General features: G+C 46.4%; 1 protein-coding gene across 1 annotated transcript in view; it reads left to right on the forward strand.

The window, feature by feature from the left end:
• Positions 1-6,042: 6,042 nt before the first annotated feature.
• The window catches only part of AASS (aminoadipate-semialdehyde synthase), a 66,555-nt gene continuing 66,474 nt past the window's right edge, over positions 6,043-6,123 (forward strand). The window contains exon 1 of the mRNA XM_045288934.1: positions 6,043-6,113. The gene's annotated coding sequence lies outside the window, so the exon portion shown is untranslated. The remainder of the gene's footprint in view (positions 6,114-6,123) is intronic.

The raw sequence follows: 6,123 nt of genomic DNA on the forward strand, positions 1-6,123 counted from the left end.
CTGACCCCGGCCATGGTATTCTCCATTGCCCTAAGTGTATGTGAAAGTTGGATGTTGAACAAACAAGACTGAAGGAGAACCCGTGCGTTTGAATTGTGAGGCTGGAGAAGAATATTGAAAGTACCATGGCATGCCACCTGCCTCCAGAGAAGCACAGCCAGAGTGCTTCTGAGAGGCAAGGATGGCAAGATTTTGTCTTACATACTCTGGACATGTGTTAGGAGAGACAAGTCCCTGGAGAAGGACATCATACTTTGTAAGCTGGAGGGGCAGCAAAAAAGGGAGAGCCCTCAAGGAGATGGATGGACACAGTGGCTGCACCAATGGGCTCAAACATAAGAACAATGGTGAGGATGGTGCCGGAGGGTGCAGTGATTTGTTCTGTTGTGCATGGGGTTGCTATGGGTGGGAACAACAACAGCGGCTATTTCTCACCGAGGAACTGGTGGTGTAGTGGTTACGCATTAGACTGTTAGCTTCAAGGTCAGCAGTTTGAAACCATCAACTGCTTCACAGGGGGAAAAAAAAGAAGCTTTCTATTCCTGTAAAGATTACAGTCTAGGAAATCCACAGAGGCAGACTCTGTTCTGCAAAATTGCTCTGAGTCAGAATCAACTTGATGGTAGTGAGTTATTATTATTACATCTTCCACTGCAAAAACAAACAAATGAAAAAACAACACACACACACACACACACACACACACACACACACACACTCCCTTCTTTATAGGGAAATGGCTAACCTTAAAAGGTTGACCTGGTTCAATGCCTGATCCAGGCTGTGAGTAGAAATTGAAGGTCCTGAGTCATTATCTCCTAAACCCAGACTGTATCCTCTTCCACCCCCAAAAAGACAAACCGACTCTCATCCAGTTGATTCTGCCTCATAGAGACCTTTGCAGGGTTTACGAGACTGTAAATCTCCATGAGAGCAGCCAATCTCATCTTCCTGCCAAGGAATAACTCGTACATTTGAACTGCCAACCTTGAGGTTAGCAGTCTTAAACTTACCCAACAGCTTCACCAAGGCCACTTTTCCACGTCCCCCAAAATTATATTTTTAGGGTTCATAAGGGACCCCAAATCTCAGATGTAATTGGCTCTCACTCACTGTCTTCCAGGCATTCCAACTCATAACAACCCTACAGGACATGGTGCAACGGTTTCTGTAGGTTTTTCAGACTGAAACTCTTGATAGGGGCAGAGAGCCTTGTTTTTCTCTGGAGGGGCAGCTGGTTGTTTTGAACTGTTGATCTTTATGTTAGCAGCTTAATTCGCAACCACTACACCACCAGTGCTCCTTCAAATATAATTTAAGGGGGACATTAAGTCTTAAAAAGCAAAATAGAAGACAAAGACATGGACACATCATCTGGATGAGGGAGACCATTGACAAGAGACCATAATAGTCTGTAGAGATAATAGAGACTTGAAAAGGACATTGGGACAGGGAACAAAGGAAACTGTCACAAAAGCATGATTGGTGGCAGATCAGCACATCATGGTTACAGGTGGAACCACAGAAGCTGGAGAAAGGGACCATAATTGGGACAGGTGCATTATGTTAGGCATAAGAGCCCTGAAAAAAGCCCATCCAGTACCTTCCAGCCAAGAAAGCCTGGGCAAGACTCATGACTGTGCAACCCCAGTATGGCAACCTCTACTGAGGACACACCTGGGTAAGCCCCTAAAGGAGACTGTTGTGCCCTGGATTGGTCAGCGGGGCGTAGATATCCACTTTGCAATGTGCTCTGCTGAGCACAAGACCATTCACACCGCAGGCGTTCCATGCGGACTCTGCACATGGATTTTGGGCATTCAGTGTGATCCATAGCCTTCTGTAAACCCAATGCTCAGAATTTGCGCTGTAAGACACAATTGGGGTTTGCTCAATGCCCATGCTCTTCTTCCCCGCGATCTGTGCCCGGCCCTTCAAGGTGAGCATCTCCTCTTTTTCGACTTCCATTCAGAAGAGGGTGAGGGGAGTACTGTTGGGATTTCTTCCTTGGTTTGAACATACGAGATGGATCATCTTTCAGGGAGAAGGTGTCACTATCTGTATCTCCCAAGTTTGCTTCTGTGAGTACAGTGTTCTAAGTATTACCCAATCCATAAAATACAATGACGTAAAAAAAATACAATGATGGATAACTGAAACTGTAAAGTCTTGGTCAACGTTTTTGTTTTGTTTTTTATAAAAAGAGTTTGGTAGAATCTTAGTAAGCAGGTATGATGGGGAGGGAAACTGTCCTGGTTAGCCACACCATAAACACCTCTCAAGGGAAGGCAAAGGACTTTGAATCATTTAGAACATTGGAACCCAACAAAGGTTGACCTTGGAGATACCAAGGGACTTACACACACACGCACGCACACACCCACACACACACACAATTTTAGGAAGTATCTGTAAATGTCGAGAATAGTCAGAAGCAAACTACAGATTTGTTCTCTCTGCTTCATTCACCTAACTGGAAAAACACACCGAACATTGCTATTGGGTTGATTCCAACTCATCGTCACCTGTATAGGGTGGTTTTGGAGGCTATAAATCATCTGTCTTTTCTGGAGCAACTGCTGGGTTTGAACCACCAAACTTGTGATTACTAGTTCAAAACTTCCCTGACAGCACCATTATAGTCTCCCAAGGTGTTACTGTCTCCACCTAGAACTTTCAATTGTGGCTTGTTGTTGACTTTAGGTGCTGTCAAACACAGCGACTCTCGGTACAAAAGACACACTACCTTGTCCTGTACAAGACAATTGTGATGATGACACAGGACAGGGTAGTGTGTCTTTTGTGAAGAACCCATTGTTGCAGCCACTGTGCCGATTGATCTTGTTGAGGGCATTCTTTTTCTTTTTTCTTTTTTTGGTTACTAGAAAAATGTCTCGTAACCATGTCTGGAAATTGCATACATACCAGTCTATACTGTTCAACAATTTTTCTGTTCTTTTTTTCCCCCCAACAACTTTCCTAGGGGAGAGAGTACATGACGTTACGGAGATTCCCAGATGCGAAAACATTTTAAAAGCTCTCCCATGTGGGGCCTCCACAACCAATAGGTCCTCCACAATTGTGTAATTGAGAGGTCAATTAAAGAGACATCGGCCAAGACATGCAAGTGCTCACCTCTTCCATGAAATCTATAACTACAGAGTGTGAGACTGTGTTCTCTCATGTGGCTTATATACTCTTTGGCTAGGTAAGCCAAGCCATACACATATGTAACACGAAGGGGACATGCTAGTGCCATATATATAACAGGAAGGTACATTTATAACAAGACGGGCCAGTTCTAGAGTTCAGATGGTGGCCTAACCTTGGTCATCTCTGAGCTGGCTTGACCGTAGGTGTCCCTGAACTCTTTGTCAGGGGAGCAATCTATGATCCTTATCAGAATGGAGTGGGCCATACTTGGAGTGGGGTGGTCTGATTGTTATGATGGCAGACGGCCTTCAGGCAGAGAGCCTTCAAGCAGTTGACCCTCAAGGATATAGTAGCAACCATGTGCTTGTAAGCAGCATCTTAAATTTGGCATTGCCATGGGGGGACATGGTGGGCGAATGGATTTAGTTAGGAGAATGTGACAGAGATGCATCTTCAACCCACATACATGAGAGTCTCAGCCTCCCAGACTCTCTGAGCATAGAGTATGAGCACAGAGAATGTCTCTGCATACACTCTCTTTCTAGTTCTCAGTTCCCTACAGGTCCTGGCCTCTAAGAAAGTCTTTTCTGTAAAGTGGATGGGGTGGAAGTTTCAGTGGAAGGTGGGTGAGAGTTTTTCCCTATAGTCTTCCCAGATGAATAACCCCATTCCCTTACTCACCCCATGTTTTTCTCTCTCTGCTTGTCCCCACTCCAACCTCAGCCTTAGAAGGTTTTAAAACTGTAAGACATAACCAAGGATTTGATATAATCTAGAAAATAATCCTTTATTTCCTGAAACATGCCCGATACAGTAGGATACATGTTGGAGGCATTTTTTTTCTCTCAAGGACACATTTAGAAATTCTTTTTCACAATGTATTACTTTTATTGGTTTCATTCTTACTACCTTTTTTTCCTTTCAAAATATGAATTGTGCAGTCCCTCCGTCCTGGGATTCATCCAGTATGGACACTGTCTTCCTCTTAAGCACCAACTATTGAGATGAGTCTGTATGAAGAACTCTGATGGTATAGAGGTAAAGTCAATGGCTGCTCAAACACACCAGCTCTGGGGCGGGAGCCACAAGTAAGATGTGGCAATGAGCTTCAAGATGTACACCCTCGGGGAAGGGGAAAATAAAAGATGTACACCCTTGGAAATCCTTTGGGGGTAGTTCTATTCTGCCCTGTAAGCTTGCTATGGAATCTGAATTGTAATGATTTTCATTTGTTTGGGGCTATGGGTCTGTAGAAAGCTCTTGGGGGATGCTAGCTCAGCTGGTAATAGAAACCATGGGTGGAGCCCACCGATTGGTACTTTAGGAGGATAGGCCTTGTTCTTAGGGGCTTTTGAGTTTCTTCTGACTCATAGCAACTCTTTGTAAAATAGATCCTCTCCATTGTTATGTTTGACCCATGATTTCAGTCACTATGTCTGCCAATCCACCTTGTCAAGAGCCTTTCTCTTTTTCGCTGCCCCTCTACCTTGCCAAGTGTGATAACTTTTTTCAGGGATTGGGCTCTCCTGATAACATGTCCAACGAATGTGAGCTGAAGTCTCGCCATCCTTGCTTCTAAGGGCCATTCAGGCTACACTTCTTTCAAGACAGATTTGTTTGTTCCGTTGGCAGTCCATCATGCTTTCAATTCTTCACCAGCACGGTAACACAAAGGCATCGAAGAGGCCTGGTGATTGGTAAAGACTACCACCAAGAAGACCTAGAGGGCAGTTCGACCCTTACACATAAAACCCAAACCAGACTCACTGCCAGCGAGTCAATTCCAACTCTTAATGACCCTATAGGACAGGGTAGAACTTCCTGGTGGTTTACAGAGACTGTAGCTATTCACATAGGGTCATTGTACATTGCAATTGGCTCTATGAGGAATTTCAACAGCAACGTGGGTCTGCGTGTTTGCCTGTTTTTCTTTAATGTCCCTGTTCAATGGAAAGGGTCCCAGAGAGGGTGGCATGTGGATGAGTGTGTGTACGTAAGCAGAGTACATTTCATTTTGTGTTATGATCTTGTGGCTCAACTCAACTCACTGCCATTGAGTAGATCCGAACTCATTGCACCCCTAGCAGGAGGGGTGAGTTGGGCAGATCACTGCAATGTCAGCTAACTGCTAACTCGAAACCATGAGCATTCTCCCAAGGAGAATGATGAGGTCTTCCGCTCTCTGAAAGATTTATAGCCTCTGAACCCGGCGGGGGCAATTCTAGTCTGCCCTATAGGGTTGCTGTGGTCTCAGAGCTGCTCTGAATAAACTACATCTCCCCCTGTGCCTCTCGGTTCTAGAGACTAGGGTTACTAGTCAGTTCTCCTGAGAGCGCTGGACTTTGCCAGGTGCACCATGGACTCTTCTAGTGTTTTCTGTGGGTGCATAACTCCACATGGTCTCAGTTGGCTCACCTGGAAAGCTGTCACCTGGCTCACTTCACAGGCTGTGAAACACGTGGGAAAGATTGTAAGGTTAAGTGAAGGTGAGATGCAAGTGCTCTCCTTTCTTCCAGGAAAGAGGAGCGTCAAAAAGTTCGTGGAATAAGCGGAATTGGCAGAAAATGGAATTTTCCCACGAACGTTTGGCATAGACCCATCTAGTTCGCTGTGACGTCCTTCTGCGCCCCGCCTCCTCTCGTACCGGGACAAACCGGGTCAATAACTGTCCTGGGAGAAGGTGATGGCCCACCGGAGTTCAGCAGGTCAGAGAGCCAGGGGCAGCAGCCTTCTCGGGGGGCGGAGCCCGGGCCAGGCGCGAGCCAGCACCTGGCAGCGCCGCCCATTGGCCACGGAGAAGGTTGTTCCCGAAGGGCGGCCACCGATTGGCTGCGGGACGGAGGGGCCTGACGTCCTCACAAGTTGGGCAAACACCCGCTCCAACCCGGCCGCATCCCAATTTGGGCCGGGAGCTCGGAGCTGGCCTCGCCGGGACGGCTGGGCGCCGCGCGGAGGTCGAGGTGAGCAGGG

This window comes from Echinops telfairi, unplaced genomic scaffold (genome assembly GCF_000313985.2).
Source record: "Echinops telfairi isolate 266 unplaced genomic scaffold, ASM31398v2 ScPeMD7_23;HRSCAF=83, whole genome shotgun sequence".
Taxonomy (NCBI): Eukaryota; Metazoa; Chordata; class Mammalia; order Afrosoricida; family Tenrecidae; genus Echinops; species Echinops telfairi.